This window comes from Lactuca saligna, chromosome 9 (genome assembly GCF_052625555.1).
Source record: "Lactuca saligna cultivar CGN05327 chromosome 9, ASM5262555v1, whole genome shotgun sequence".
NCBI lineage: Eukaryota > Viridiplantae > Streptophyta > Magnoliopsida > Asterales > Asteraceae > Lactuca > Lactuca saligna.
Window position 1 is genome coordinate 54384637 of NC_136425.1, and position 27378 is coordinate 54412014.

Below are 27378 nucleotides of genomic sequence, written 5' to 3' on the forward strand. Positions count from 1 at the left end.
CTGAGATTATGATGATGTGCCATTTAAGATAAGTGATCATATAATCGTTTGTTCTAGATATCAGCCGGACAAATACATGGAACAATGTCATACTTATTGTCCAACAGTGTGTTTCCCGATTTCTGATTTGTTAGACATAGAACTAAACTGAACACATCAATTTGGTTCTGACCGGCCCCCACACATAGGTCAAAACAAAATCATCGAGGGGACCATATATCACTTTTAATCCGCCAATGACTAAAAGGAACCGATAAAATTTGACTCATATGCTTGTACTAATTACTTGTTGAATCATACACAAAAACACATTTTTGTAACATCAAGTTACTGATGCGCTTTTGTGCAATCAATGCACGACCAACTCATAATCAACAACTCATATCTCTAGGTTTGAAAACTTATATGATATTACCATTTCACAATCACTTGAAATAAATTCCATGAAGTGATGCAAGTGAGCGTGGGTTGAAACCAATACTCAGAACTTATGAGAACTCATGAATGTTGTAGCAAATTTTACTATATCTAACATCTTAGACATCTACAAGCCAACTTCATGACATACTTGATTTATATATACTTCCAACATATGACTGACTATGGAGAGTTTGAAGAAAGTAATTATTCTATAAGTCAAAACATGCAAAATTGAAACAATAGTAAACAACTGAAATAAGATAGCAACACTTAACTTATAAATAAACAAAAAAATTTTATTTAATCATCAAATGTCAATTAGATATTACAAGTTTTAGAAATAGTTATCTAATCTGTAGAACTAATATCATCTTTCAGCCTGATGCACCTCGCATGCTACAAATGCTTAACCCTACACAGTCCCTTCGTGAGGGGTTCTGCTGGGTTCTCATCTGATGATACCTTGTTAACCACGAGGAGTCTTTCTTCTATCTGCTGTCTATTGAAGTGGTATTTTCTATCGATGTCACTGGATCTACCGTGATCCCTTGAATCATCTACTATCTCCTACTTGGAATTTTTCCAAGTAATAGCTCCTTCATTTAGGGTAAAGACCGAGCCCGACTAAGAGCGGAAATTATCCCTATCATTCTAGAAGCCGACATCATTATACCCCACCACTCTCAAGTCATCACCCCTATTGAGGGTAAGGACCCAGTCCCTAGTCATTCGTAGGTACTTGAGAATATTCTTCACTGCAGTTCAGTGAGCCTTGCCCGGATTCCCTTGATATCTGCTGACCATGCTCAAAGAAAAGGCCACATCAGGATGAGCACAAGTCATAGAATACATGATCGAGCCTATAGCGGAAGCATATGATACTCAACTCATCTGAATTACCTCAGCGTCTGTAATCGGGCTCTGAGTCTTACTCAGTTTGGCTTTACTATGGATTGGTAAGTCACCTTTCTTGGAATCCTGCATGTTGAACCTTTTCAACACCTTATCCAAATAGGCACTTTGAGTAAGTCTAATTAGTCTCTTACTTCTATCTCTCAATATTCTTATCCCTATGATATAGGCAGCTTCTCCAAGGTCCTTCATAGCGAAACACTTTCCAAGCCAGGATTTAACCTCCTGCAAGGTTAGGATGTCATTTCCTATGAGTAGTATGTCATTTACATACAATACCAAATAGCTAACTATACTCCTATTAGCCTTAACATATACACATGACTCATCTTCGCTCCTCAAAAAACCAAACTCTTTGACTTTCTCATCGAAACAATGATTCCATCTGCGAGATGCTTGTTTCAATCCGTATATGGATTTCTTAAGCTTACACACTTTATTAGGGTGCTTTGCATCGACAAAACCATCTAGCTAAATCATGTAAATATCCTCAGCCAACTTTCCATTAAGGAAAGTGGTTTTGACATCCATTTGCCATATTACATAATCATGAAATGCAGCTATTGCTAGGAAAACCCTAATAAACTTAATATTCGCTACTGGCGAGAAGGTCTCATCATAGTCAACTCCTAGAGTTTAAGTAAAGCCCTTCACAATCAGTCTTGCTTTATAAGTGTGTACATTCCCATCCATGTCAGTCTTCTTCTTGAAGATCCATTTGCACCCAACCATCTTACAACCCGATACATTAATTGTCAACCAAGTTCCGAACTTGAATGTCATATCTGGACTGAATCTCACTGTCCATAGCCTCTTTCCATTTGGCAGACTCAGGGCCTGCCATGGCTTCTGCAAAGTTGTTAGGCTCATCCAATTTTACAAGTGTACTATAATTGATAAATGCATCACCTTCTGCCGTAATATGAAAACCATAGTCATGCTTAGGTGGATTCCTAACTCTTGTGGAATGTCTCAGAGGTACAGACTCATCAACAGGAGCTTCATCTGACCTTAAGTCAAATGACTCCAAGACTCCAACTTTCTGGAGTTGGCCTATTCTCTTCTTGTTAACATGTCCAAGATATCAATGCTACAAGGATGCTTTATCCAAACTAGTGGAAGAATCAATGTGTAAAACGTTATTTCCTAAGTTGTCTACAACATTCACAACATCATACACACCATTACAAGGTAGTGCTTTAAAGTAAAATACAACATTTAAAAAAAATTAAGAGCACCGATTTCATTATCAAACGAAAAAGTAAAACCTTGTTTATACAAGCCATGAAAAGATATAATATTTCTTGCCATTTTGGACAAATAACAACACTTATTCAAATCTAACTTTAACCCACTACTTAGCAACAAAGAATAAACTCCAATCTTGGTAATAGGTGAAGCTTTCCTACTCCCCATGATCAAGTTTATCTTTCTGTGCTCCACATCCTCACTTCTTCTTAGGCACTGCAAATCAGAACATATATGAATATCGCAACGTGTATCATGAACCCAAGAAGTAGTAAGTGGTGAGTTATTAGACAATATAATGTAAATACCTGCATGGGTAGGTTTGGCCTTCCCATCCTTAACATCTTGCAGGTACTTGGGACAGTTTCGTTTCTAGTGCTCCTTTTCCTGAAAATAGAAGCATTGATCTTCCTTTGGGTTGGAAGAAGGAGTGATAGAACCACCTTTAGTTTCACTTAAAGAGGAGCCATCAAAAGACTTTACCTTGGTACCCTTCGAAGGGGTCTTCCTCTTTTTCCCTATATTTTTCCTGATTGCCAAGACAGGGGCGGTGTTAGGAGTAGGAGTTGTAACAACCGATTTACCTTTGAGAACACTTTCAGCGGTCTTCAAAAGCCCTTGAAGCTTTCTGAGTTTAACTTCCTCCTTGTTCATGTGATATGTCATTCGGAATTGACCATAACAAGTAGGTAAGGAGAGCAATATGATGTGAATAGCGAACTCCTCGGGGAAGTTCACATTCAACTTTAGCAAGTGATCCACATACCTTTGCATTTTCCATAGGTGGCCCGTGATGGATTCACCATCCTTCATTGAGGTTGTTATCATGGAAGAGATGATATCATACCTCTCTTGACAAGCACTCTGATGGTAGCAGTCCACCAAATCCATGTGCATCAAAAAGGGTAAAAGTCCTCATAGGACTTTTGGAGTACAACTGTCATTGTGGCCCACAATATACATGCCATTTTGGTAGCATCTCTCTCATGTGCCGTAAAGTCAACGATCTCCTCAGGAGTAGCAGTAAACTAATCAATTTCTTTCCTCTCCTTGTCGAGTACATATTCCTTATCCTCGTAGTGCGTGACCATCCCTATGTTCCTGATCTAATCCATAAAGTTGGAACCATCAAAGATGACTCTCCCATAAAGGTTCTTGAGAGAGAAGTAGCCGATAGGGTTTGAGCCAGAAGCAACATTGTTGGAAGACATCTGAAAAGAAGAAAGACACGTTTAGATTAGATATGGAATCCTTAATAAGGAACCCAAATGTAATATTAAGGCTAGAACCCAACACAATATTTTATAACTTAGAAGAGGGATGCTGTAATCCAAGCTATAAAATATTTGACGGTAGGCGAATGATGACTCAACAATTTCCACCATGAAAAATGAAATATATTATTAGATTTTAATTGTACTGAAACTCCTAGATCTTTTGAGATTCATTAAACTTTTCAATGGCATGTTTAAATCTCGATTGTGCCCTCTCAAGCTTGTGACTGGGATGCCGAGGATCACAAACAAAGCTTGAATAAACATGCAAATTAACTTGGTACCCTTAATATTTATCACCTAATCGATGTGCCAGTTACCCACACATGCTCCACCAATCTATGATAAACATTAAGTCACCCTTTACCACTCTTACTAGTCCATGTTAGTGTGCCAGTCACCCACACAAGCTCCACCAACGACTTGGTAAGGTACAAAGTGTAATTTCATGGGTTAGCACAAAATTCACATTTTCCTAAAGTAACTAAGATTGGGAATTTATAAAAAGTTTACTTACTTTATATTTATCATTATATTTTTAATTAGAATTATAGTCCTTGTCCTACTTGTTCGGCTAATGACCCTCCACCAGTCAAGGAAACGGTGGGTGAGAGTGCACACCCATTAAGCTGCCATTTTATAGTCAACAACCTTATACCGCCCTTATAGACTGGCTTCGTGAATGAGGCCTACTAATGGTAAGACAAACTTTTTTCTTATATATATATGTATATATATATATGTATATATATATATGTATATATATATATATATATATATATATAGTTAATTGAGGGACCTTAAAACATCAAAAACCCCTCCCAAAGAGAGATTACGGCCGTAATCTCTAAGGGAAAAGGTTCTTGGGCCGTGAACATGAAGGAAGGGCACCAATGTATGCCTAAGGCCTTCATTAGCCTTACATAAATGTATAGAGCCTATACTACATGAGATTGGAACTTGAAAGCATAAAAGTATCCACTTCCATATGAGTTTACGGCAGTAAACTCAAAAGGAAATGGCCTTTGGGCCGAAAAATCCTAAAAAGAGTGTCTTGATGCCCTAAACCCTTCCAAGGATTAAACCACCAAGTCAAATTGCTTCTAGAAATCATTTAGGACTTTAAAACACAAAATGACACTAAGCCTAGGAGTTCACTACCGTAAACCCAAGGGTTTACGACTGTAAACCCCTTGTGTGAGCTTTATTGGAGAGTAAACTCAAGTATGAGGTCCTTGGAACCCTAAACTCACTAGCCATGTCCCACAACAACTTAGATGAAATCCTTAGGGCTTATAACACTTATATAAAGTGTTTATTATGTTCTAGGATGTCTTAGCATTATAAATTAGTAGTTTAAGACTAATTGGATACATATATGTGGTATTATATGTTAACTAGGGTTATAAAGTGTGTTCAAGACTTCACTTGTCACCTAGCGATCCTACATCTTGAGTTCATCCGTACCACTCACTACAGGTGAGTCATACCCCTTAACCAATGATTTAAATGTTTTCAAATGCTTTATGGGAGGGGGGGGGGGGGGAATACAGGTTAAATACTTATAGTTATTACATCAATCACATGTGATTAATAACTACAAAACCAATGATTTCTTACTGTTCAAACTGTTTATCAAACCGTATTGTTTTAAACTGTTTTACAAACTCCTTTACTTATCAAATAATTTTACTTAAACTCTTTTATACTTATTATCAATTGCATGTCTATGTATGTATAGTTATATAAGAAATGTTTAAAAGGCTTAGGAAGGCCTGCTCGCGCTATTTCCTTTTCGCGCTTGAGATGTGGTCTGGTGGGATATCAGGTATCCGTCCGAAGGTCATTTAAATATTAATTATATATCATGTGTACATATATAGTCATAAAGGTCCTTCCAGTTCATTCAGTACCTTTGGGTAGCAAGGGTATACTTCCATGTTCATATGTACCAGTTACATAACTAGTAAGTTACCATAGGGGTAGCACAGGAGAATACTAATACTATAACTAGAACAATGAAACATACAATGAGTCAGTTCATTCATGAGTCAGTTTGAGTAGTACACACAGTACATTACTATACATGCTAGATAGAGAGAACATACATTACAGCTAGCACACACAAAACATTTCAATACACACAGGCTTGATAGAGAAAGATTACACTTTTAGTTAGCACATTCATTACATATACATTTATGCAGTTATGTGAACCATTGAGCGGGTCATGGCACTTCCTGCCACGATCGTTCTTGTATCACGAATCTCCTTAATTGGAGAGCGTATGAGTTTGAGTATAGATCTATACTGGATTGAGTATCCTACACCTTGCTGCTCGCTACAGTGGGACTTGCAAGTCTACGGGTGCCAAATGTCATTTCTTACGACGTATTACATCGTCGTTTTACTAGAATCGGTAGTAGGATACAGGTCGATCACATGTTATTTGGAACACCTTTTTATTTTAAGGTAGTTAGTACCATGCTAGTCACTTATTACAAATACTACGGTACGATAATATTTTCCCATTACATTCACTTCGTGAATATTCACACGATGCACGGTAATGTAGTAACTATATTTTTGGTTAATGATAGTCAGAATTGGGAAACACACACTCTAACAAGATACATACACACAGACACGAGATGCCTTGGTAGAAGGCTACAGTTATTAGGAAACATAGGGTTTTCTAGGAGAGTTCAAACATTATACAAAACATTTTAGAAAACATCTTACAGAAACAACTTTCAAACGTTTTCATACAAATTCAGACATTAATATACTTATGATCTCACCAGCATTAAGCTGATACTCGCTTTCAAAATAACTTGTATTCTCATGTCACCACTAGATAGGTACAAGTGCCAGGCTTTTGAGAAGATGGAGTTCGTTCAAGATTGATCTTTTATTTTGATATGTATATTTTATGTGTCTATAACTTTGACAGAACACACATGTATGAAATTATATTATTAATGCAATGGATGATTTTGTTGCTTGTTTACTACTATTCATTGTTGTGATACTGGACATGACGTCCTCCGCCCCAGAATGTTTCTCCCATTCATGGTTTTGGGGTGTGACAGTCGAAATCCATCTCTTCGTGATCAGACTCAACCTACTCCTTCTTGAAGCTTCCTTTCTCTTCTTCGATTCAACAAAACATCAAAATGCAATCTTATCACATCATGTATTGAGAATCCATAAATAGGATCTTAATAGAGTTAGATAGTGGACTTACCTGAAGCAGAGTCATACATTTTGATCTTTCTGTTCTTGAGATCCTTCAGGTAGATGCGACAACTTTGCATCCAATGCCCCCTCTCTTGTAAATAGAAACAAAAAAATTCTTTTGGAATGGCACACAGGACAATCTCATACTTAGTTTTTCTCTTTTCCATTTGGTCAAATGGTTTGACCATGGTTAATTTTTTTCCATTAGGTAGAGAAGATTTTTCTGGACTTCCAATGTTTCCAGCTTCAGTGTCCATGGATGTTTGGGAAGTAGATTTTCTAATCAAATTTGATTTACCAGTATGCCAAATCATTGCTGATTCAGCAGCAATTAGCAAATAGGTATGATCAATAAGGGTCACATTGTGATATGTCATATAGTAGTCTTTAGCAAACTAACCATACGACTCGGTAAGTGATTGAAAAACTACATTGATCTATGAAAAACTACGAGCTACCTATTTTCACCGTTCATTAGTTCATATTAGTGGGCTGGTTAACCACACCCGCTCCTCTAAATGACCAATAAGGTACAATGTACAATTTCATGGATTAGCATCAAATTCACATCTTCCTAAAGTAACTAAGATTTGGGAATTAATAAAAGTGTTTAGTTACTTTATATTTCATTATACTTTTAATGGAAGTTTGTGTCCTATCCTACCCGTTCGGCTTACGACCCTCCACTAGTTAAGAGTGCGGTGGGTAAGAGTGGGTACCCATTCAATCTCCATTTTATAAGAAATTTCCTTAAACACCCCTTATGGACCAGCTTCGTGAATGATGCATACTAACGGTAAGAATGACCTTTTACTTATACATATATAATATATTAAACTTTTAATTTTATAAAGTACAAGGGTGTATTTTACACATTTTAAATACTTGGTGGTTTAATCTATTAATAAATTGTACTCTTAATTTAATTAAACTTAAACCAAATAATTATGGATTTAATAATACTCTTTTAGTTAATATTTTAATTAATTATCAACAAAGCCATAATTAAACCTGTTAATTCTAGGTTTAAGTTATGAGGGCAAATATTGAAACTCTTCAAAACCTTTTGGATTCCAAAACTTGATGGCAAGTTTTTTTTAATTTTATTTTTATTTTTTTAATTTTTATTTTTTAACACTTCAAAAAACACTTGAATTCCATAACTTAATGACTTTAATGCTTCATGAATGAGACTTTTCGTATTTCATAACTTGAGGACAAGTTATGAAACTTTTCAAGAAACATTTAGATCAAATTTAACTAATAAAATTATCATATAAATTTATTGTTTACTAATTTGACCTAATTCAACTCATATGGCAAGATAATTTCAAATTTTAAAAATAATTAGTTTTTCACAAAATCAAGTAATTATCTTAAAATTTGAAAATCATCATGTGATTGGATGGGGATAATCATTACCTTATTAGTAAAATCGAATTTTATGAGCCAAAACATTCTGTGGTAATGATCCCAATCCAAAACAGGCCAAAAACTCGGAAAATCTGCCATCTGATGATCCAACTCGTCAAGCCAGGCTATGGACTCGTCGATTTCATAGTCATGTGAGTAAACTCGTCGATTCCACTCATGGAACTCATCGAGTCCAGCAGTCAGACAACAAAAATCATAATTTTTCAACTTTGAAAACAATACAGTTGCATCTATATAACAGAAAACACCCATGACTCTAATACCACTATTGGGTTTTATGCACTCTAACATCCCTATGATGCATATACAACCCTAAAGCTTTGGATCTAAGTTTTCTCTAATTATACATGCAATATTCATTTTACAAAGCATGAATCCTAACTAGCATACAAATTTGATATTTGAATCATAAAACTAGTTAGAAGAATACCTCTTATTTGTAGCTTGTAGTTCTTGGTCTTTCAAGAGCTTAGCACCTGGAGTGTGATGTCTCAAATGGTTCACAAGACACCATTAACAAAAGATGAATACGAGAGAAAAGTTATGAAGCTCAAATCGGCTAGGCTTACACATTAGGAGTCTTGGGGGTCTATTTTGCAAGCTTAGGGGTTAATATATTGTTTGGAATTCCTAGGGTTTCAACTTGTAAACCCTACTTCCCTTGGGCCTTTAATCTAATAACACATTAACCTTATGGTCTAACACTTCATGGATTCTCACATAAACTTAGTCAATCACTAATCATTCATGGAACATTGGCCCAAACTATATGTATCACTAATTTACATAATCAGTCCCCATTAATTTAGTTAGCCTCTTTTTATCACTAAATTAATTATTGATCAATAATAATTAAATAATATGATTTCTTAATCAATATATTATACTTGTAATATATTAATAAATCTCAAATAACTTTTTTCTCAAATATCCATCCAATCAAATTGCTCTGGTGAATGCAACCCGAAATGGAGGATGCTACTCTCAGCTTAAGTACATACCAATTATAGTTATGGGCTTAGACACCTAATCCAATAATTGTGGATAGATTAACAAAGCGTGCACACTTTATTCTAATCTCTGAGAGTATATCCATAGAGCAATTAGCAGATTTTTACATGCGGGAGGTGGTGGTTAGGCACAGGGTGCCAGTGTTAGTAGTTTCCGAGGAACTAGGCACTCACTTGCATTTCAGCATGGCATACCACCCCCAGACAGATGGCTTAAGTGAGTGGACGATCCAGACAATCGAGCATATGCTTCGGGCATACGTGTTGGATTTTGGAGGAAGTTAGGATACATACCTCCTAGTAATAGAGTTTTCATATAACAATAGTCTTCATGCTAGTATCATCCGACCTCCATTTGAGATGTTGTATGGTTAGAGATGTAGGACCTCGGTTTGTTCGGGCGAGGTTGGACGCCGAGTCATGGGGAGCACTGAGGTAGTGTTCAAGACTACCACGTTGATTCAGCAGTTGCACGACTGGCTGCGAGTCACACAGAGCCATCAAAAAAGTTATGTTGACTGGTGTCGATTGAAGCTTGAGTTCCAGGCGGGAGACTTGTGTTATTGATGGTGTCACCTTGGAAAGGAGTCATTAGGTTCCGGAAGAGGGGAAAGTTAGGGCCCCTGTATATTGGTTCGTTCAGGATTATCGGCCGAGTGGGCAAGGTGGCTTACCGTTTGGATCTGCTAGATGAGCTTAGCCAGATTCACAACACCTTCCATGTGTCTCAGCTTCGAAAGTATTTTACTGACGAGCATGTGGTTATATCCTTTTATGACATTCAGGTGGATGAGATCCTCAACTACATTGATCAATCTATGGGGTTTTTGGATAGGAAAGTCAAGGTCCTTCATAATAAAGAGCTGAAGCTAGTGAAGGTGCAATGGAAGCACCGGATAGGCTCCGAATGGACATGGGATCTAGAGGATGAGATGCGAGAGCACTACCAAAATTTGTTCGCATCAACAGACTTTAAGGACGAAGTATAGTTCTAGTAGGGGAGATTTGTAATGCTCATTTTAGGTGTCAAATTACTTTCTAATTTTAGGGTTTTAGACTAGAACTCAGCAAGTTGGGATACTCCAACTCGTCGAGTAGAGTTCATTTATGGGACACAAAAATTAGTACCTACTCAACGAGTTGGAAGGCCTAACTCGATGAGTAGGCTCTATAAAGGGATACCCTAATTTTTAGGGTTTACACCCTATATAATCTTCTTAAAACCTTGAGGCTGACCTTCCATCAACCTCCAAACCCTAAGAACGTCTGTGCTAAACCCTAATCTGCATTTTCTCTCATATTATGAGCTAGAGTGACTTTTGGAGCTTAAAAAGAAGAAGATAAGGAGAAGAAGGAGAAGATCCAGTGGACAAAGCCCTCACTCTTGAGCTTGACCATCTTGTGGACTACTATAAGAATTCAAGACTTGATTTTTATCTTTAAGTATGGCTAGATCTTGGGTTTACTCTTTATTTCCTATCATTCTTGTTGATTGCATGCATGGGGTTCATACAGTTTGCAACTTTATGAATCTCTAGGGTAAACTGGGCCCATAGTGGGCTAGATCTAGCTTTTAGTCAAACATGGATGTCATGCATGACTTTTAGGGTATAGTTTCCCTCTTTGGCCATTTTTGACTTCAAGACGTGCATTAGACATGCATGTCCATAGAGTCTCCATCTTTGGAATGTTTTGAGGATTAGAACCTCTTCTAGAAAGGAGGGATTCCAGATCCCTAGAATCTTGAACCATATGACTAAGATTTTAAGCTTTCCAACCTTTGTTAAGATCTTTAGAACATTCAGAGTGGTTCCATAGGATAAAGTTGGAAACGTTATCCTTCTAGACACCATAAGATCTTAGATCTAAGCCTTAGAGTCTTTGTAATTAACATATCATCCGAATGTGCAAACAGGGGGAAACTGGATGAGTTGCTCTGGCAACCCGACGAGTTGGATTGGGTAGTAGAGTGAGTGAACTCGGCGAGTTGATGGGACAAATCGGCGAGTCGGCTAGGGTTTGTCTCAGTTTTCTGGACTGTGAAGGAACTTGATGAGTTGCTAGATGCACTCGATGTGTTGGGGTCAACATGGCCCATTGACCTTTACTGTTGACTTGGACATTGACCAGGATTCACCAAGTATGACTTTAAGGGTATTTTTGGTATTTCGTAGTTTTGACAAAACTAGTCACAAGATGATTATAGGAAGCCGAGTCGAAGGCACCAAGGTCGGCACATTACTTGCTATGTCTTGTGCTAGGTGATTATGTGATATGTAGTATTCTACTTATATCCAACATACTTTCATAGAAGACCATGGGGAGTTCTTGGTGCACGTAGGTGTAAGACCTTAGAGGGTTTCCACGACATCCTAGGTAAATACCTCGAGGGGTTCCCAAGGCATTTAGGTGTAAGACCTTCGAGGGTTTCCATGGAATCTTAGGCAAATAGCTAGGGGGTTCCCAAGCATTAGGGTATAATCCCCAGGAGGGTTTCCATTGCATCCTTATTCAAGACCTCGGGGGGTTCTCGAGGCATTAATCTAAGACCATGTGGGGGTTCCCATGGCACCCGGAGTAATACCCTTTAGGGTTTCTAAGATTTCCCTATATGTTTGTATGCATGGCTTGTAACATTCGGAATCCTAGGTATATTAATAGTTTGTTTATTATGAGGTTTATTGAGTGACTCGACAAGTTGTGAGTTCAACTTGTCGAGTAGAGTCGAGATGATTGTGTGGGTTTAATAAGCGGATTGGACGAGTCGGGGAGCCAACTCACCGAGTAGTTGTTGTGTAGTGAAACCCCAAGTTCTTGGGTTTGGGGCCTATATAAGGGAACTTATAGCCTTATTTGCGGCTCATGAGTTTCCCAACTTCACTGAGAGAAACCCTAGTTGCCTTTTAAGCTATATTGAGTATTTTTGGTGCATTTTGCATCACATCCTGAAACCGGAATGGAGGAAACATTCAAGGGTGTAGGACTTCATGTAGTTTAACAATAATCCATAATAGTAATCAAAGTACAACAAAAAACATTGTATTTACAAAGTTATACGTTTTACAACTGTGTTTAAAACATAATGCACATGAACTCAAAAGTACAAGTTTAAAAGACATGAGTTTATAGATCCCCGTCTTCTCAAAAAGCTATCGATGTACCTGTATTACTGTTTCCCTAAGAATACAAGTAGTTTTTCAAAATGTGTTAATAATTAAATTGGTGAGTTCATAAGTATGTTGGCAACTAAAAATATGTTTTCTTGTGTATTGATAAAGTGCACATGTTTTTCCTTGAAAATCCTATATTCTCTGCTATGTTATACTGCAAGCAAGATGTATAAGGATTTTTGTATCAACAACTTGTAAAATGTAGTTTAGTTCTCATAAAGCCATGAAAAGTATGTTTTCTCTGAGCTGAAATAGTATAACATGTTTATACTTGTGAGATATTGTATTGTAGAATTATAATTTAATAAAACTATGTGAAGCATCACTTATTCATACAATAATCATTTTATTCAATACCAAATTGTGAGTTATCATAACCATGCTTGATGACCTAGGATTGCCTAAAACACGACGTTCTTCAGGCGTCGAAATATTGTACAATACTTGTCACCCCAGGCCTGCCGGCCTAGCTGTTGCAAGCAACTTTGGTGCGGGATTGTTAGTCTTGTATAGATCTCTACACAGATGTCACACTCTCGAACAAGGAGACTCTGGTTATAATTTTCAGGACTTTTGTTTTATACTTAAATAAGTACTTGAAGCGTGTCTCACAAGTGCAATATCGATGATTACATGTAGAATAAAAAGTTACTTTGGAATAACTATAATGAAAATAAGTTTCATAAACTGTATAAAATATGGTTTTATATGTTTGTTTCTTAGTATAGTATTTTTTTTGTTTCTTCATAATGTTCTCTGCTTGTTTTCCATCATGTATTCTATTTGTATTCTGTTATGTACTATGTTAGTTTTCCTGTTATGTATTTTGAAACTTGAAACCAACGAATGAGTCCTCTAAACTATACCTATTATAGTTTATCTGTTTGTTTTACTGTAAGAATCTGTAGTATTGTTATTGCAATAAATTCTCTGTTTGTACACATGTATTATCAAATAGTTTGTAAACCAATTTATGTTTATATAAATGTAATATTTATATAACTATGACTAAGTAGACCTTCGATTAAATAACTTTACCCCAAGTCCACAACCAAACAAGGAACATTAAATGGGGTCAAATTACATATGTTGAATCTTCTGAATCCAAATTACATAATTTACACATATATAAATATGTAAGTTTATCATTATAACAATTTAAAAGTACTAAAAACATTTGAAAACTTTTATGATATTAACACAAATTTATTGTGTTTCACTTATGTCCCCCCTGCCCCCTCCCCTTAAAACCTTAAAAGCTATGAAAATACGAGGGTATGAACTCACATGATAGGTGGTGATTCAGGTAGTGTTTCGTTTCTTAGAAGGGAGTTTTTTTTTGATATATTCGAGAGTTTTTGATGAAAAGCGGACTTCACTCGGTCATAGTTTCAGCTTAAAATTGAGGACTTCGAGACTTCGGGGATTGCTTCAGGTGGTAAGGAGGTACCCGAGACTTCGAAGGGTTTATAAAGGATTAAAGGAGTGTTTTAGTGAAGAGAGGATTTGAAAATTCTAAACAAAACCGTTAGGCCTCGCATCCTATTTATAGGAGGGTTCTGGCCTCAGTACGTTGGGCGTAATATTTACGTACATTGGGCATACTACTGAAATCCTCATTACGCTGGTCGTACTTCTTGTACGCAGAGCTTACTGGTTTGGTTCTTATCTGAACTTCGGAGGTGGCAAGTCTATGAGATACTCGTCAAAGCTAGTCTCATTATGTTGGGCGTAAACTTTTCATATGCTGGGCGTAGTGTCCACCTGGCTTTGAATGTGTTGATTGAGCGGGATACGTGTCACTTTGTGAAAAAGAGGCTTCGTGGACAATCCGAGACATTGCTTCCGAGTAAGCGAGGCGTACCTCTCTTTTTCAAACTACAAAAATTCATATCTTTTACATATGAACATCGTTTTTGACGTTCTTTATATCCACGTGTAGGTGAGACCATGCTATACAACTTTCGTTTAGACTTCGTCGGCTAATTTTGAATTTATTTTTAAAGTTATATTTTTAACAGGCCGTGACAGGAAAAGTCTGATAAGAATTCATAACTTCTTCGTCCGACGTTCGTTTTTGTCTATCTTTTTACCGTTGGATTTCTTTTGATAAGATCTCCGATTCTTGTTTAGGTTGTTTTGGCCAAAAGTTGTTGAAACTAAATTTCGAGTTTCGAGTTGTGTACTGCTGTGTCAAAATTTAGAAAAAATCATAACTTTTTCATACGAAGTTAGAGTTGGACGTTCTTTTGATGGACACTCTCGGTTAAACGTATACTATAAGTTTCATTTAGATAGTTAAGGCTAAAAAACATTTTATTGAAAATTCAATTTTTATGTTAAATAGTGTTTTGCCGGTTTTGTCGCTAATTTTCGATAGGTTATTAATTCTTTGTTATAACTCGGATTTTGGCATTCTTTATATTTTTGGAATTCTTGACACGATTTCTACCACTATATTCATCTCAAACAAGTATATTTAACATTTCATTTTTTGAGGGTCAATTTATGTAAATTCACATACTATACGAAAATTTCTCTTTAGTATTTTAAAAAGCACTACATATTGATCTATACTATTACATGGATTTGAAATAACGGGTTCTTACATCTTGGAAGGGGAAGAGAATGAATTCAAGCAAGGATCAAGAAGAGGCTATTAGATATGTTGCTCGTTATCCAAGAGCTTCTGTAAAAGGTGAAAAGTTCATACCTTTATAATTCTTATGGTTAGATCTCATGATTTTGGAAGGTTAGGGTTTATGCTACCTTTATTTGGGGTTTCAAGCTTTTAGAATTGTCTTGAGGTTTAGACCTCAACTCTGGACCTTGTGAGATCCCTAGAGTCCAAAGGTCCCAAGTTTATTCACCCACATGAAGGATATTGTGCTTGACACATTTTTGAGATCATGTTTTGGTATGTTGGAGCAAGAACTACCATGCATGAACGTAAAGCTTGCAGCTTTATGTGACAATGGAGTCTTAGGTTGCTAGATCTAGTTGTTGGAGTAGTAGATCTGCTTTGAATTGTCTGAATGAGAAATGAGATTGAAGGGACTCGCCGAGTCTATGAGCCGAATCAAGGAGTCGGCTGGGGTTTTTCCCCTATGAGTCTAGACATGGGTGACTCAGCGAGTTGGCGAGACAACTCGATGAGTCAAGGTGGATTTTCGCAATATGACAGAAGAAACAAGGGGATTAGACGAGTCACATAGATGCACTCGACGAGTCGTGTCAAACATAGATTGTTGACTCGAGTTTGACTTCTGTTGACTTTAGGGTTTGGTCATACATGACTAATGGAGACCATGGAGGGGTAAAATGGTCTTTTACCCAATCCAAGAGTTAGAAAGAGAAAGAGAGGGAAACCTTTTGGTATTGAAAATGAATAGAGTATTAATCAGAGATATTTATCCTATGTGACAGGTAGAGGCTAGTTTGAGATTTCTGTGTGCGAGATTATTACTTGTAAGCTTTCGAAGTGAGTCTTATCACTATACTTACCATGTATGGTATCTTTGTGCGAACGAGATGTCTTATGTGCTTATCTGTGTATTGTGATATTTTGCATTATGTCTTGAGGGTCAACCCGAGTTATGGGACTTGAGGGTCCCTCTGAGACACATTGACCGGAGGGTCTTATCTAAGTATAGCCATGAGAGGCTACTGAGATGTGTGTGGTATTTTGGGGAACTCACTAAGCTTCATGCTTACCGTGTTATGTGTTTCGGGTACATTTCATGATATCGGGAAGGCGTCGGCTCGATTTTACACATGAGAGAAAGAGTTATGTGTGGAGGATCTTGGATTTGTGATAAACAAATTTTAAATAAAAATGTGTTGAAAATTTGTTACTAGTGATTTTGAGGAAATGTAACATATGTTTATTTGTGTTTTGAAATGAAAATATGGTTTAAAATTATAGTGTTACAAGTTAGTATTAGAGCCTTGGTTTAACAGATATGGATGCACCTTCGGGTGTGTCTGGACTCAAACTGAGGATTTGAGAAAACATTTCAAAAGAAAGGATTTTCTGAAAATTTTTAGAGTTTTAAGAGAAAAACGAGAATAAGTAGTGTGTACAATCAGCCAGAGCCCAAACGATGATTTCCCAAAATAACCTTACTTATTTATTTGTGTTATGAGTTATTATTGAGATATTAGTGATGCATACTAGAAGATAGGCTAGGTATTTCATATATTAGGGCTAGAGTTGCCAGATTTGTGATGCCTTAGCCTAGGGATTGTCGTTATCTGTTATGTATTGAGTACGAGTATATAGCATGAATCACTTAGAGAGAGAGAGAGAGAGAGAGGGAGAGAGAGAGAGTTTTGAGTCGAGAGATAATCTAGGAAAGATACCTAGATGAGCATTGATGATTTTGCTGAGAAGAGTACTTAGATACCATGATAGGTTAGGTAGCTTGAGTTCAGTGATGCCTTTTAAGAGCAAGTCGAGCAAATAGAGTTGTAACCTAGAGTAGTTTTACGTGTTGGTGGAGATTATCCGATGCCCGAATGTTGCTTGCTTTGTGCTTTATGGAACTCTTCATGATAGGAGTCAACTACTAAGTGAATATAACGATATTCAAGAGGTAGATTGTTGGGATCATAAGGAGTTCTTTAGTAGCTAATGGCAGAGAAGTATGAGAACTTAGGAAGAGCCTAGGGAGTGTTTGTAGTCAGAAGAGTATGCTGATAGACGAGAGTATTCGCTGGGTAGCGACCGAGTATATCGGGATTGGTGATCGAGAATTGTTGAGTAGCTACTTAGGAAGTCTGGGATGATTCGTATGGAAAGTATGGGTAGATGTGGCAGGTAGTATGGGCCCGTACTACTAAAAGCAGAGGACTCGTGCTCAAAATAGGGAGAATTCCATAGGTTCTAAGTAGCAAATTAAGAGGTGATAACATGGTTTGGGTACCATGATTCGTAGCAGATTGAGAGGTGATAACATGGTTCAGGTACCATGACTCGTGGCAGATCGAGAGGTGACAACATGGTTCAAGTAACATGGTTTGTGGCGATTCGTGCTTCACAGTTTATCAATTATTCTGTTGTGATTGATTAGACTAAGAGAAAATATGATAGAGTGTGGGGCCAGAGGGCCAAGCCGAATGAGTTTCAATGGAGCATACCTTAAGAGGGAAATCAAGTTAGTTTCTGAGAGATTTTTGGAGGTGCCAGTTAGAATTGCAAGACTCACAGATGAGTAGAGTTGATGCTTAATAGAGGATTGTAGTCTGAGCTAAGCAATATGTCGATAGATGATACATCACCTTTTGTGACAAAAGTTGTGTTTTCCTCATTTTGAGTGTCACACCCCCAAACCTGAACGGCGGAAACGTTCGGGGGCGGATGACTTCATGTGGTAGCGTAACAAGTGAATACATAGTAAAGAAAGCAATACAACCATCATATATATATATATATATATATATATATATATATATATATATATATATATATAATTGAATGTTTACATTTGTCAAAAGTTACATGTTCAAAATTAATTACAAATATGATGTCAAAATATGAGATTTAAACTAGCACCGCAGCATCTCTTCATCAAAAGCATAATGATACCTGTAGTTACTGAATCCCTGGAACACACAAGTAATTTTGAAAGAGTAGATCACCATTTAATCTGGTGAGTTTCATAAGTATTTAATGACAATGTTTGTATGAAATGAAATATCTTGTCCTTGTTTGTTTGTGTTTAGAAAATCCTGCATTTTCTACTAGTATAAAAGTAGTCTTCCTTCCAGACCAAAGTTTGTTTCCAAAATGTTTGTAAGTGTAAAAGTAACCAATATGTTTGAAAACCTCGTAAATCAATGTACTTTTAATACCTCCTGTGAGCTTTATAACGATACTATTGACTCGAATTGCCTATACACAACGTTCTTCAGGCGTTGGAATGTTATGATGTTTGTCACCCCAAACGGTGGACTGTAGCTAACAGTCAGGGCGCGGGTTGTCAAGCCCGTATAGATCTATACACAAACACCATGCTCCCCCTCCAAGGGATTCTGGTATATAATACAGGACTTGAAATGTGTACTCGAACGTACGTGAAGTAAATGTCTCACATAACAGTAGTATAAAAACAGATTTACGTGTTGAAATGTTCGTTTGTTATTGTACATGAAAATGATTTCTCGAAAATCGTGTTTCTAGTATGTAAAAGTTAGCAATATATTCATAAAACTATACCTTTTATAGTTTTCTAAAAGTGTGCCTCGTTTGTTTTTAGAATATCTAGAAAAGAATCACTTGTTATGAAAGCATAGATTTTTGTAACGTCTAAGATAGACACAACATACTTTAAATCTAAGAGAATGTTTAGTTTATACATGCATTACAACCATTTATAGTTTTTAAAGATAGAATACTATTGTAATATATTTTTGTACACGGGAGTTCCCTATAAAGTTTGTAAATCACACATGATTCCACTTAATAAAAGTGTATAATAGTCTTTATATATAACACCCGATAGTAGTCATGTGTTTTACTTGTATTTTCCCCCCTAGAAAGCATATAAAAGCGTTTACAATATTTAAAAGGGTTAATTAAGGGGTATGAACTCACTTGAAAGTTTGAAGATAGCGAGATGGAAAACCGGGCAGAGTTTCATCTCGGGAAACGGATTTTCCTCGGGATTCTCGGGAATCTCGGGAGTAAAATCGACCTTCGGGACTTGCACAAAATGACCAGGGCTTCGGGGTAGTGCGGGCACGAAAAACGAGGTAAAACGCAATAAAAGTGAGAGAGAATGAGCAAATTTTTCGGGAACCCTCGCATCCTATTTATAGGAGGCTGGAACCGCCTCCGTATGCGGGGCGTACGCTCGTACGCGGGGAGTACGCGTACGTCATGCATGACCGAGTCCTCGACTGCCTCGCACTTCGGATGGGACGGGGGTAGGCTTGCATAGGGGCGATGTGGACGATCCGAGGCCGTGGCCTCGAGTACGCTGGGCGTACTCGTGTACGCGGGGCGTACGTGCGTGACTCAGACTTAGGATAATACCGAAGTTTTCAATAAAAGTTATATATAAATTATTTATGAAACTTCAAAAATTCATATCTCCTTCATACGAACTCCGTTTTCGACGTTCTTTATATCCCCACGAAGGTGAGACTACGATCTACAACTTTCGTTTAGATTCCGTCGGCAAATTCCGAATTTATTTTTATTATTTATTTATTAAAATGACGTGTTTAAGGAATTTCTTTAAAAATTCATAACTTCTTTATCTGACGTCGGTTTTTGCCAGACTTTTTACCGCTGAACAACCATCGTCGAGACCTTCGATTCTCGTTTAGGTCATTCCGGCCAAAAGTCGCTCGACCTCTGATTCGAGTTTTCAGTTGATTGTTGCTAAGCCGAATTTGTAAAAATCTTAACTTCAATATACGAAGTCGGGTTTGGGCATTCTCTTTTACGTACGATCCCGGTTTAATGATATAAAACATAGTAGGTAGTTAAATAGAAACTTTTTGGACATTTTATTATCAACGTTTATTTTGATTACTCAAAAATGGTTACAATACTTGACTTATCAGGCCATTACAAAGAGTTGAAATATCGGGTTGTCACGTTGAGGGAGAAGCAAAAGAGGTAGCGAGTTTTGGTTTCAGAGTTTTGAGGCAAGCTCCGTGGGGTAGCACAGGGTTGCAATCTTTCCTCCAGTGTATTTGGGCAGTATGTTGCTGCAAGGTATTTCTTATACCATGAGAGAGTTGTTAGTGAGACTGAGATGGGAGAGACTAGAAAGGTGCCTTTGTGTGTGAGGCATGTTTTTAGCAGCAGTTCTAGGTGATCAATAGGAGTACAACGGGGGTGGTGGCCCTCATTGTCTACGTTATGTATCGACTGTGAGAGGGAGGTATCTTGCTTTGATAATTTTCCATGATGGGAGGCTGGTTAAGGAATCAGAGACGAGGTGCATGATAATGCATTATTTCTAAATTGAGAGTCAGGACTGTTTCGGAACAGTCGATTTATCTGGCGGTGTGTCGGTATGAGGCATTCAAGATGACTAGAGGAAGTCATGTTGGGTGGATTCGGAGGTTTTGTCTGAGATGTGGGATATTTAGAGTTGCTTGGTGTTCATCGGGGAAGATCACTGAATGATTGTGTGGTTCGTTTCAAGAGTCAAGTGTGATATACCTGGTGAAACAGTCTATGGAGTAGATTTTTGGTATGCCTATGGTTATGGTTCGAACCCTGAGTGGGGGATATCCAGGATTTTATTGAAAGGATCAGAGATTTGTTCAAGGGCGGTTAGAGAACTGGATATAGAGACTTGCGGTACAAATACATGAGACCATGGTTTATTGGTGGTCAAGGCAAGATGCAGAGAGAGATAATGCATGTTATACGTGTTCAGGAAAGGACAAGTGTCTCCACGGTAGGTGGCCGTTAGTCAGAGACCTTGTGGTTGTTAGAAATTCCTTAAGGTTGTAATGGTAAATTCGAGATGGTTGGCTCGAAAGGATAGTTTCTGCGGTTGAGAACTTCGGGCTCAACATATAGATTGTTATATGCACCTTGGGAAAGGGCAGAAGTTGATCAGGCAACCAACTTCAGGGTCGATATGAGTATTCTTGCATGGGTTTTCAGAAATAGAGGAGGGAGTCTCGGATTTTCGTCAAAATGTTCTAGGTCATTGACTATTCCTCCGCATTTCATATTGAGAGTTGGAATATTTCGAAGTTAAGAGTTGTGCAAGAGGAAAATCTGCTATGAGATTCTGAAAGGATGCATTGCGATATCTGAGTACGGTGCCGTAAGTAGGAGGTCAGTGGTAGAGGCAAGACATCGTGAGGTTCTGTGATGGTGTATCGAGGTATCCGAGTATCATGCCCTGAATTTCGGATCATTTTGAGACTTGAGTTATAAGATGGCAAGAGGAGCATCAAATGACTATGGTTCTGGTGGGATCCCTTCAGTTATTGTCATCAAACAAGAATATCCAAGAGTGTAAATTTCAGCGAAAAAAGTGTTTGGTCATGGCTGTTGTCGTCAGGAGTGGTGATGCTTAACCCAGGTGGGTGTACCTATCTATGTTGGACCGTGGAGTATGCGATAGTGAACTCAATGGGGTGATGACTCGAGAATGAGATTATGGCAGGATAAGAGGGTGAGTAGATCTGAGTGAGAGTAATCACTTTGGGTTATCAAGGAAACCATGGAGTGAGCCCATGGTGAGTCAGCGAGAGAGTGTTATGATATTGCGCAGAGCCGTAGCATTCACCAGTCAGCGAGAAAGTGTTGTGATACTGCAGGGAGCCATAGTATTCAATAGTAAGTGAGAGAGTGTTGTGATACTTCAGGGAGCCATAGTATTCACCAGTCAACGAGAATGTGTTGTGATACTGCGGGGAGCCATAGTATTCACCAGTCAACAAGAGAGTGTTGTGATACTACGGGTAGTCGTAATATTCACCGATTAGTGAGAGAGTGTTGTGATTTTGCGGGAAGAAGTAGTATTCATGAGTTATTTAGAGAGTGGCGTAGGCCTGAGGGGAGCCATAGCCTTCTCAGGTTAGTGAAAGTGGATGTTATGATACTGTGGGGAACCATCTTATTCGCTAGTCAGAGCATGACGCAGAAGAGTTTTTAGGCTTAGGTAGCCTTATTATTTGAGTTTTCGAGAAATTGGTGGTCAGACCAGGGGCAAGACTTAGGTCTCCATATTGGTCAGGAATCGTTATAGGCTAAGTTAAGGCGTGGCTATCGCAATCGGAAGGAATTGGAGAAGCAATGTACGTGTGGATAGCAGGTCATGGGTCATGGGTTAGGTGCTTCATTGGGACGAGTGGTTCCAATTCTATGTTGGATCAGACTCTCGAGTTTGAGTTTGACTCTAATGGTGTATTGAGTTGGAAAAATGAGATTCTAGATTCAGAGATGGGTCTCATTTTGGAGGGGTATTGTTTGCCATCTGACGTATTAGACCTGGGTGGGTCAGTTCGTTGGTTTGGGAAGGACTTTGAGATGCATGGAGCTTATGAGTAGTAGACGACAGAGGTTAGAGATGAGACGATTTTAGATGGGATTTTAGTTTTCGCTTAGGGTAAAGAGGACTTCGTAACTCATGTGACAGAGTAGGCCGAGATAATTATTGTGATAAGGAAGCTAGTGAGATGGTTTGGGTACTCTTTGGATAACCTTTGAAGGTTCAATTGTTGGGTCGGGAGTTGACCTGTTGCTCAAGTGTTGAATGGAATATTTGAAAGGAAGCTTGGGCTTATGATTATAGATATCATAGGATACTTCTGAGCGAGCATGATCATTTTCTTGTGTTTAAGGACAGGGTATTGAGAGTTCATTATTTATATGGGTTCTGATAGCAGTTCATTGGATGAGTCCCTCATGGAATGTGAACCCCCTTTCGTTCCTTTGGAGTATGGACTAGATTAATTATTATATCTAGTATGAGTGATTGGTAGCCAATTATTGGCCATTGAATCGATTCTATCAAGTCGCGACAAGAAAATCAAATGGGTGGTGAGTTATTTGGGTATGTTATTGTAGGATCGATAAGCATGGTGATATTGTGCGAGGGTGGTCTGGCAGGGAGACAGATGACTAGACTTTTCCAGGTTCTGGAGAGTCAGATCGGGTATCGTAGTGGCAGAGGATTCTATGCTTATTCGGGATTGGGAGCTCCTGTTTTGGTTCAGGTGTCCTTGTAGGAAGATAGTGGTGTGGTATGAGATCCTTTTGGTGGTGTTTTCGGGTTATTAGGTTTGATCTTTGTGTGGCTAAAGAGTGATTTCAATGGAGAAATCTAATCAAAGTGGGGGAGAATTGTAACATCCAAAATCCTAGGTATATTAATGGTGTGTTTATTTTGAGGTTTATTGAGTGACTCGACTAGTTGTGAGTCCAACTTGTCGAGTAGAGTCGAGATGATTGTGCGGGTTTAATGAGCGGACTCGACGAGTCAGAGAGCCGACCTGCCAAGTAGGTGTTGTGTAGTGAAACCCAAAATCCCTGGGTTTGGGGCAAATATTAGGGAAAATATAGCCTCATTTGCGGCTCATGAGCTGTCCAACTTCACTGAGAGAAATCCTAGTCACCTTTTGAGCTAAAAGAGAGAACGTTGAGCTTATATTGAGTATTTTTGGTGCATCTTAGGAAGGGAAGAGAATGAATTCAAGCAAGGAACGAGAAGAGGCCATTAGATATGTTTCTTCTCATCCAAGAGCTTCTGTAAAAGGTGAAAAGTTCATACCTTTATCATTTTTATGGTTAGATCTCTTGATTTTGGAAGGTTAGGGTTTATGCCACCATTACTTGGGGTTTCAAGCTTTCAGAGTTGTCTTGAGGTTTAGACCTCAGATTTGGACCTTGTGAGGTACCTTGAGTCCAAAGGTCCCAACTTTATTCACCCATATGAAGGATATTGTGCTTGAAAAATAGTGAGAGCATGTTTTGGTATGTTGGAGAAAAAACTACCATGCATGGACGTAAACATTGAAGCTTTACGAGACAATGGAGTCATGAGATGCTAGATCTAGTGTTTGGAATAGTAGAGCTACTTTGAATCGTCTGAATGAGAAATCAAATTGAAGGGACTCGCCAAGTCTATGAGCATACTCGACGAGTCGGTTGGGGATTTTCGTCAATAAGTCTTGACATGGGCGACTCGGCGAGTTGGCGAGGCAACTTGACGAGTCAAGGTGGATTTTCGCGATATGACTGAAGAAACAAGGGGACTCGACGAGTCATATAGATGCAGTCGGGAGTCTAGTTAATCATGGACTGTCGACTAGAGTTTGACTTCTGTTGACTTTAGGGTTTGGTCATACATGAGTAATGGAGACCATAGAGGGGTAAAATGGTCTTTTACCCAATCCAAGAGTTAGAAAGAGAAAGAGAGGGAAACCTTTTTGTATTGAGAATGAATAGAGTATTAATCATAGATATTTATCCTATGTGATAGGCGGAGGCAAGTTCGAGATTTCCGTATGCGAAATTATTACTTGTAAGCTTTCGAGGTGAGTCTTCTCATTATACTTACCATGTGTGGCATGTTGGTGCGAACGAGATGTCTTATGTGATTATCTTTGTATTGTGATATTTTGCATTATATCTTTGTGATTTATGTTGAGTATTATATTATGAGTTTCCTCAGTTAGGACCGGAGGGTCCAACCGAGTTATGGGGCTTGAGGGTCCCATTGAGACGCATTGACTAGAGGGTCTTATTTGAGTATAGTCATGAGAGGCTACTTAGATGTCTGTGGTATTCTGAGAAACACACTAAGCTTCATGCTTACTGTGTTATGTGTTATGTGTTTTAGGTACTTTTCATGATATTGGGAAGGCACCGGCTCGATTGTACACACGAGAGAAAGAGTTATGTTTAGAGGATCCTGGATTTGTGATAAACAAATTTTAAATAAAAATGTGTTGAAAATTTGTTAGTAGTGATTTTGAGGAAATGTGACATATGTTTATTTGTGTTTTGAAATGAAAAATTGGTTTTAAATTTTATGGTGTTACATGGATTATGTAGTTTATGTGAAGTTTATAGGTAATTTGGATTATATGATTATGTGGATTTTTTGGGTTATGCTCTAGGGAACTCACTAAGCATTAGCTTACGGTTTTTTGTTGGTTTCAGGTAATCCAGAGCCTAAGGGCAGGGGCAAGGTTTGACGGCACGGCATGCACTCTCCGACATTTTCACTCATTGGAACACTCTGATGTATGAAATAAAATGTTAATGTTATGGATTTAAAAATATTTTTCATTGTTACTTCATATTTCATGGGAATGTTTTACTTAATTAAAAATTAACGTTTTATTTAAAAATGTTAGTCGTTACAAATTATTACCCAGTTTTCGAATTTCTTGCAACGCTCACCCTAATGTTGTAATTTTCACAAACTTTGGAATTTTTTCTTGGCTTTTCGTGATTGTTTTTGGTGCAAAATTTTCATGTTTGCATTTTTGTCACATATCGAGGGGGAGTTTAGTCAAGTTTATTCATCGAACACTTCTCATCCTTTGTGGGTTTTATAATAATTTGTTGATTTTAAAAGTAGGAGAATGTAGAAATGGGTATTTAAAACTTTCAGATATTCATCGTGCGAATTTGAAGACTTATGGTGTTACTTCGAGTGTAGTGACATCCAACCCTAACTTTGAGGCGGTGAAGGGCTCAATTAGTGGTTTGGTCTAGGCTTTCAGTTGTAATAGTTCTTTTGAGTATTTTTGGTGTAATAGTAGGTTAAATTGGAGTTTACAATTAATTGGTGAGTTTACGGCCGTAAACCCTGTTTCCAGTCTTTCTCCCCTATAAACAGAGGTTTTCTAGGTCGTTATTAGTTGTTGATACCACAGAGTTCACGACTAAGTATATTGAGTTGTACCAGATGTTTTTTAGTAATAAACGTGTGCAAGCTTGATTTCTTTTCTTCTTCTACTCATATTGTAGTTTCTTTTGATTGTTTGATTGCTTGATCATTGGTAAAGATCCATTTTAGGACCTTACAATTGGTATTACAGCAAGAACGGTGTCAAAGCATCATCCAGTCGAATTTTCGGCCGTTTAAACTCATATTCTTCATTGTTCGTGATTGGGCTTGGTGTTTTCATTGCTAAACGGATAAAATTTGCTCTAGATTTGCGTTTACTGTGATTTTTGGAAGTTTACTGCCAAGAGATTACGACCGTAAACCCTGTTTACAGCCGTAAACTCAAGAACATTCAAGGACCGTAAACTCTGTTCTTGGACTATAAACATATTATAGTAGTTATTCGTTAACCGTAAACGCACGACCATAAACACACGACTGTAAACACATGACCGTAAACACCCAACCGTAAACAAACGACTATAAACTCTGTTTACGGCCATAAACTGCCTGACCATAAACTCAATTTTGACATTTTTCTGATTTTAACTTTAAGCTTTAAAATCATAATAAATGGATTCTCAAAGTCAAACACATAATCATCAATTCGATTCTATCATGGGCACAACTACACGCATTCCGACACTGTTTTCTGCAAATGGTTTTCCTGAATGGAAATACCTGATTGAAAAGTACATTAAAAATGAAAGACTTCAAGGTTTGGAGGAGCATCGTCAAGGCTCTTGTCTGAATTACCACCACTGTTGCAGCACAACTAACTAATAAAGCAGTTGAGAACTATACAGATGAGGACTTTGAGAAAGTTGAGGAACAGGAACGGGCATTGGCCACTCTGACCATGGCTCTATCTCCTGATATAGCTCAAGGTTTTAGAGAATATAATTCAGCTAAGGATTTGTGGGAAGCCTTGATTGATGTATATGAAGGTAATGAAGACTTGAAGGAAAGGTGCGAGGATATGATGCATCAAAAGTTTAACATGTTCAGCTACATTCTTGGAGAAACCCTGGAGACACAGCTGCAGCGACTCACCACTCTCACTACTGAGATGAACATTTTCAGGATCTTCTTGACCAAGTCGGAGATAAATAAAAAGCTACTGAATTCTCTTCCAAAGTCATCGAACATGAATGTAGATGTTATTAAGAAAACCAAGAATTTGAATCGTCTCACTCTTGCGGAAATAATGACAATCATCAAAGCTTGTGATATTAATGATAAACAACGGGAGATTAATCATGTGAATTCGTATTCGACTTCAAACCTC